At 42.3% G+C, this 7,985-nt stretch overlaps 1 pseudogene; it reads right to left on the bottom strand.

Moving 5' to 3' along the window:
* Nucleotides 1–2,312: 2,312 nt before the first annotated feature.
* On the bottom strand, nt 2,313–3,644 carry LOC105603172 (ribosomal RNA processing protein 36 homolog; annotated as a pseudogene).
* Between the last annotated feature and the right edge of the window lie 4,341 nt (nt 3,645–7,985).

A 7,985-nucleotide genomic window follows, 5' to 3' on the forward strand; every position in this document is an offset into this window, starting at 1 on the left:
ATAAGTCTAGAATTTGCTCTATGACAATTTTGATTCATATAAGTGATCCCTTCAAAAAATACCCATAAGCCTGTCTAAAATTTAGTTTCAGTAATTATATCTTTCTCAACACTAAAATCCATGCTGACCATATTTATATTTAGGATTCAGGCCCTCAAAATGGTAGTAGTAATCATAAAAATTCCCAGTTGTCGAGGATTATACACCAGGCCCTAAATAAAGACGCATTTTTTCAGTGAGTACTTACTGAGTGCTTGTCATGTGCCAGAGAGGCTGTTAGTAATTCTTAAGATAATCTATGAGTTAGTTGTGAAAGTGAAGTGAAAGTGAAGTCACTCAGTCGTGTCCAACTCTTTGCGACCCTGTGGACTGTAGCCTACCAGGCTTCTCTGTCCATGGGATTCTCCAGGCAAGAATACTGGAGTGGGTTACCATTTCCTTCTCCAGGGGATCTTCCCGACCCAGGGATCGAACCCAGGTCTCCCGCATTGGAGGCAGACGCTTTAATCTGAGCCACAAGGGAAGCCCCTCTAATTTTATAGATGAGAAAACTGAAGATTAAGGGGGTAAGTAGCTTTTCCATAGTCACCTTGTTGATAGCTAGTACATCTTGAGTTTCAGCCCAGATCTCTTTGATTCAGTAAAATGTGTCAGAGGTGAAAGTTAAAAAGTATTTGGCCAGGATGCAAGATTTCTGAACGCCTGTATCTCATATCTTCTACAGCAATATCTTTCCTTTCCTTTCCCTTCCCTTCCCTCCATCAAGTCTACCCTAGCTTCATTGCAAGGGATACAGGCACAGAGCCCAAAGTCAGGCAAATGTGCCTTCTTTATTACTATGGAACTTATGTCCAGAGCCTCAGTGTATGAACTAAGCAGGAGTCAGTAGTCAAGTCCCTTTCCATGGCTTGTTGTTGTTTAGTTATTCAGTCATGACCAACACTTTTGCAACCCTATGGACTGTAGCCCCGCCAGACTCCTCCATCCATGGAATTTCCCAGGCAAGAATACTAGAGTGGATTGTCATCTCCTTCTCCAGGGGATCTTCCTAACCCAGGGATCAAACCCACATCTCCTGCATTGCAGGCAGATTGTTTACTTTTGAGCCACCAGAGGAAACCTTTTCATAGCTTGGTGTTTCTCAAACTCTCGTCCTAAGAAACAGTTTAAAAGATGTTTATTAGAATGCCATATTAAAGTATCCTGTGACCAGAAATATCATGGAATTACTGCATTGTGTATTTTCATCTTGATGTTCAAGAATGTACAGTAACAGATTACAAACTGAGAAAAGTCCCACAGGAAAAAGATTGAGTAAGTCAGCTAAAGACAGTTTTTCTCAAATTTGTTTAACCAAGAACTCTCTTACCATAGAATTACTAATGCACTGTGGAACAATGTCCAATGTCCCAGCTGTCACAATGGCAAGCTTAAGCAAAAAATATGCTAACATCACCTCCAATCTTCCATTGGAATTAATGTAGCTCCTTCACCATCTACAAAATTGAGTTTCTCTGACCCCAGACAATTTGTCTGCTCACTTTTCCTAAATGCCAGTGGTGCAGCATGGTGCATAAAGAAGATGACTGCAAGCCTCACACTCACAAAATACTACAAAACACAATTAAATTCCAGAATAAATATGACCACTACTTCACCCATTTACAGTGTAAGTATCAATTACTTTTATTTATTTTTTTTTTCAAACCAATTTTGTCCTTTTGGATACATTTTTTCATCAGTCATAGCTCTTCTTTAAACATAACTAAGACATTTTATATTTTTGTATTTTATATTTCCAACATCTCAGACTTTGCTGGTCTGATTCTGTTGCCTGTTGTTCCTAATGACTCGTGCTTATGCGGTTTTTTTCTTTTCTTTTTGTGCTTGTTTTCACTATAAGCTCATATTCCTTGAAATTTTATCTGAAGGAATTCCTTGAAGCCTGGGTTTAAAGTACAATCCTCAAGAGAGAAATGCATTTGGGGAATTCCCTGGTGATCCAGGGGCTAAGACTCCACTCTCCCAAGTTCAACCTGACCAGGAAACTAGATTCTGCATATTGCAACTAAGAATCTGCACGCTGAAACAAAGATCCTGTGAACTGCAACTAAGACCCAGCACAACCAAAATAAGTAGGTATTTTTTAAAAAGAGTGGAATGCATTTGCTTCTGCCAGGTATACCTGGAGGTGCTCCCAACCAGAGACCACTTTAAACTGAATTGTATCATGAAGATACTCCAGTCTGCAGTCAGTATGAATTCTCCACCCAAACAGTACTGAGAACCAGCTGCGCTTACCTATCACTGGGGACACTTTCTGTCCCCACCTCCTACCTCCCCTTGCATCCAAAACCAAAGCTAAGAAGATGAGTTGTGGGATTGGGTCCCTCTTTGAATGATGGTGTCATCTGTTGGGCTGAAGGAGGAAGGGGCTCTGATCTGACTTCCCACTTTGTAGGAGGCTTAGGTTTACTGTCTACCCACATGTGGCCCCTGAAACAGTAGTTCTAGGCCACCTACAAAAGCAGCAGGATAAAAAGATGAGAGTCGGGAGTGTTTATGAACTGGCTCCTGCATGAAGTCGCAGTCCTGGGAGCCACTCAGACTCTGGCCTTCAACCAGCCTCAAGGTTCTTTTCCTTCTGTATCAGAATCATTAAGGCAAGGATGGGAGGAGGACACGAGGACAATGACCCAGATCCAAGCAGACAAAGTGCGGCATGGCGGAAGGCTCAGCTGCTCTTCCTTTTCAGCCCTTAGGCAGTCCAAGAGGCTTTGAGTCATCTCTGGGCCAGGCGAGTTCCAAGGCAGCTGTGACCTTACCGTTGAATGGGAAAGAACCAGAACAGGCCAAGCCCAAAGGTGTCCGCACAGATACACTTCTCACTGCTGCAGCAGCAGAGCTGAGCACGGATCCTTACTACTCTTTGCTCAAAGGGAGATGTCGTCTGTCCTTGCCTGCATTTCGGCGCCTCTTTCGACTCAAGAAGCTCTCTAGGTTCTTCTTGCTTCGTTTCAGCTCCTTAAACGTCTCAGCCAGGACCAGCTGGCGCTGCTCAGATTTCTGCAGGAAGTATGGCCGATGGCCCTGCTGGGCCTGAGCCCGCCGCTCCCGCTTCCGGGCCGGGCGCAGCTCCCGCTGCCGCGTTCGTTCCTTCTGGGCCATTCCTTGCTGCTCCACTCGCTGAAGCAGGTGCTGTAGTTTCTCAGGCTCCTCCCCTGAACGGCGCTTCTTCAGCTGCTTTTTCACCAGCTCTTTCTCTCTGGCTCCGATGTCATCTAGGAAATGATATGTTTTATCGAACACCTCAGGATTATACTCCCCTGACAGATCATCAAAGCAGGGGTCCCGGGCTACCTTCTTACTGATGGGGACAACCTGACGCAAAAATGGCACCCGGACCTTGGCTGACATTTCCAGAGGCCTGTGCTTATCTGCAACACATGCTTTTTGGACAGGTGGTCTACAATTCTGCTTCTTAGTGCTGCCAGTTGTTTGTAGGCTTTCGACCCCACTTGGCTCTGCAATTCCAACAGCTCCTCTAATGACATGTGAGATGTGCCATTCTGCAGGCTCCCATCATCCTGAGCCCCGCTGGGAGGCCCTGCAACCGCCCCGCCACGGGAGCTTGCTCTCGGCATCTCAATTTCTTTTAAATAGCATTCCCCCAACAAAACCAATGCAATCAAATCAAGAAACACTAAAGTCTAGAACCACATGATTCTTAACCAGCTGTAAACTACAACAAAGAAAACACAAGACAGGAAAAGAGAAAAAGCTTCTTGGTTTCGTCTTCAATAGGATGCTAGTCAATCATTGGCAGTTGTCTCAAGTCTCCCATCTGTGAAATTAAATTTCCCTTGGGAGAAAGAGCCCGTGAGGAGGTTAACTGTGACCCTAGAATTCCATGTCCCGAGGGGAAGGGGGAGCAGATGGGAAGTCCATCATTTACACACACTGCTACACTGCCTCTCGCAGAGAGTGCTTGAAACCCTTTGATTTTCTTTCAAATTTTAGACATTAGTTTGGAGCACCTCCACTCATGAGTCTTTTCTGAAGCCCCATTCTCCACCCACCATCTATCCTGTATATCTCAAACCTCAAATCTTCTCTTTCTACCTGTCTTTGGTCCCTGCATTCCTAGCACCCGAGTCTAAGCTGACAGGAGTCTCCCTCTTGGAAACAGCTTTCATGCCTTCCTATGAAAAAATACCCATTTATATCATGTAGTTCACACAGTCCTAATCTCCTATACTTCCCCCTGTGTTTCTTCTCCTTGATGAGATACCACAATATTGATGGCCTAGGGCTACCGAGAGGCTGCTGCTGCTTCCTTCTCTGAAATTCCTCAGGCCAGTCTTTCCATCTTTCTAGCAAAGGAAGCCCTTTTTTGCCTTCAAATTTGCCCCAGCTGATAAGAACCACTCAATAGTTTTCTGAACTGGACTTGCTAGTGGCAATGCAGCTTAAAGAGTCTAATGATATATAATATCCATATGCTTATAGTACAACCTAGACCTGATTGCTGTTTTCACCTGAAGTCCGTAATGGAAGTCATGTGGAGAAAGCAGATAGACCAAACTCAAAATGAGAGAAGGGTAAGAAGAGCTTCACGCTTTCAAGCTTGTGAAAATATTTGTCAAGTTGCCTGGAGAAAAACCATCTTTGTGGTGAGAAACTCTGGATGTAGTTTATCATGAGAGTATTTTTATTTACCATTATTTGATAACTTAATGAACAATGCTTTGATTCTTTTTTGCAGAAAATACGAAAAGAGCTGATGAGATTCTCAGTTTTAAAAGACATGATCTCCCACCTTCCATAATTTATTTTGATACTTATGTGTGTCCTACAGTATTTGCTGCCACCACTACATAATGAGTGGCAAGCTCAAAGTTACAATAAATTATGCATAATTTAGTCTCTTGAAAGGTCTATAAATACAGTGTGAAGTGTTCAGCTTTCTACTTGGTACAACATCTGAAATCAGATTGCTTTGATGCAAATGTTTGTCTCAATATTATAATTGTGGCATGAATTCGTCTGAATTTATTTTGTTTGTCAAAGAGCATTTTATTAATTAGTTACATTAGTCTCAAGGGTATTAGTTTTCTAAAGACATCAGTGTCAAAACTTCTGCAAATGTAAAATAATAACTCATTTTTAAAAGAAGAAAAGTTTTAAGTGATTTATTTATTTTAAATAATAAATGCTGGGTCTTTGTTTCTTTGCCCGGGCTTTTGCTGGTTGCAACAAGTCGAGGCTACTCTCTAGTTGTGGTATACAGGCATCTCATTGCGTGGCTTCTCTTGCTGCAGAGCACAGACTCTAGAGGACAGGCCCAGTCACTGTGGCGCAGGGACTTAGTTGCCATGCAGCATGTGGGATCTTCCTGCACCAGGGATCAAACCTATGTCTTCTGCCTTGGCAGGTGGATTCTCAACCACTGGAACACCAGGGAAGTCCTTACTACGTGATTTTAAAAGTACCATTTGGAGACTATGAATACTCCTAAGAGGTATATTTTCCAAACATTTCTAGTCATTGAGAAATGTACTAAGCTTACTGTTTATACCCCATCATGGATCACAGCCTTGTCATGGTGAAGGGGCTTGCATAACTCGATAAAGCTGTGAGCCCGCCGCACAGGACTACCCAAAACAGATGGGTCATAGTGAACAGTTCTGACAAACTGTGGTCTACTGGAGGAGGAAATGGCAACCCACTCCAGTATTCTTGCCGCAAGAACCCCATGAACAGTACAAAAAAAGGCAAAAAGCTATGACACTGGAAGATGAACCCCTCAGGTCGGAAGGTGTCCAATATGCTACTGGGGAAGAGTGGAGGACAATTACTAATAGCTCCAGAAAGAATGAAGTGGCTGGGCCAAAGCAGAAACAACCCTCATTTGTGCATGTGTCTGATGGTGAAAGTAAAATCCAATGCTGTAAAGAACAATGTGGCAGAGGAACCTGGAATGTTAGGTCCATGAATCAAGGTAAATTGTAAGTGGTCAAGCAGGAGATGGCAACAGTGAACATTGACAACTTAGGAATCAGTGAACTAAAATGGACCAGAATGGGCAAATTTAATTCAGATGACAATTATATGTACTACTGTGGGCAAGAATCCTTTAGAAGAATGGAGTAGCCTCATAGACAACAAAACAGTCTGAAATGCAATACTTGGGCACAACCTCAAAAAAGACAGAATGATCTTGGTTCATTTCCAAGGCAAACCATTCCACATCACAGTAATCCAAGTCTATGCCCCAAACCACTAATGCTGAAGAAGCTGAAGTTGACTGGTTCTATAAAGACCTACAAGACCTCCTAGAATGCACACCAAAAAAAGATGTCCTTTTCATAAAAGGGGATTGGAATACAAAAGTAGGAAGTCAAGAATAACAGGCAAGTTTGGCCTTGGAGTACAAAATGGAGCAGGAAAAAGGCTAACAGAGTTTTGCCAAGAGAACATGATGGTCAGAGCAAACATCCGTTTCCAACAACCCATGAGACAGCTCTACATATGGACAAAACTGAGGGTCAGTACCAAAAGCAGATTATGTTCTTTGCAGCCAAAGATGGAAAAGCTCTATACAGTCTGCAAAAACAAGACCTGGAGCTGACGTGGCTCGGGTCATGAGCTCCTTATTGCAAAATTCAGGCTTAAATTGAAGAAAGTAGGGGAAAACCACTAAGTCATTGAAGCATGACCTAAATCAAATCCCTTACAATTATACAGTGGAGGTGACTAATAGATTCAAGGGATTAGATCTGATAAACAGAGTGCCTGGACAGAGGTTTATAACATTATACAGGAGGCGGTGACCAAACCATCCCAGAGAAAAAGAAATGCAAGAAGACGAAGTGGTTGTCTGAGGAGGCTTCATAAATAGCTGATGAAAGAACAGAAGTGAAAGGCAAGGAAGAAAGGGAAATATATACTCAACTGAATGCAGAGTTCCAGAAAATAGCAAGGAGAGATAAAAAGGCTTCCATAAATGAAAACTGCAAAGAAATAGAGGGAGAAACTAGAGATCTCTTCAAGAAAATTGGAGATATCAAGGGAACATTTCATGCAAGGGTGGGCACAATAAAGGCCAGAAAATAAAGACCTAACAGAAACAGAAGAGATTAAGAAGAGGTGGTAAAAACACACAAGAAATATACAACAAGATTTTAATGACTTGGATTATCACGATGGTGTGGCCCCTGACCTAGAGCCAGACATCATGGAGTATGAAGTCAAATGGGCCTTTAAAAGCATTACTACCACCAAAGCTAGTGGACATGATAGAATTCCAGCTCAGTTATTTCAAATCCTAAAAGATGATGCTGTTAAAGTGCTAGCAAATTTGGAAAACTCAACAGTGGCCACAGGATTGGAAAAGGTTAGTTTTTCATTCTAATCCGAAAGTAGGGCAATGCCAAAATTGTTCAGACTACCTTACAATTGCAGTCATTCCACATGTTAGCAAAGTAATGCTCAAAGATTCCAGATATACAAGCAAGGTTTCAAAATGGCGAAGGAACCAGAGATCAAATTGTCAACATCTATTGGATAATGGAGGAAGCAAGGGAATTCCAGAAAAATATCTACTTCTGCTTCACTGACTATGCTAAAACCTTAGACTGTGTGGATCACAACAAACTGTGGAAAATTCTGAAAGAGATGGAATTAACAGACCACCTTACCTGTCTCCTGAGAAACCTATATGCGGATCAAGAAGCAACAATTAGAACCAGACATGGCTCAAATGAGTGGTTCAAAATTGGGAAAGGAGCAAAATAAGGCCAGTGTATTTAACTTATATGTAGAGTACATCATGGAAATGCTGGGCTGGATGAATCCTAAGCTGGAATCAAGATTGTTCAGAGAAATATCAACAACTTCAGTTATGCAGATGATATCACTCTAATGGCAGAAAGTGAAGAGGAGCTAAAGAGCCTCTTGATGAGGGTGAAAGAGGAGAGTGAAAA

The sequence above is a fragment of the Ovis aries genome, chromosome 18 (assembly GCF_016772045.2).
Source record: "Ovis aries strain OAR_USU_Benz2616 breed Rambouillet chromosome 18, ARS-UI_Ramb_v3.0, whole genome shotgun sequence".
Lineage (NCBI taxonomy): Eukaryota > Metazoa > Chordata > Mammalia > Artiodactyla > Bovidae > Ovis > Ovis aries.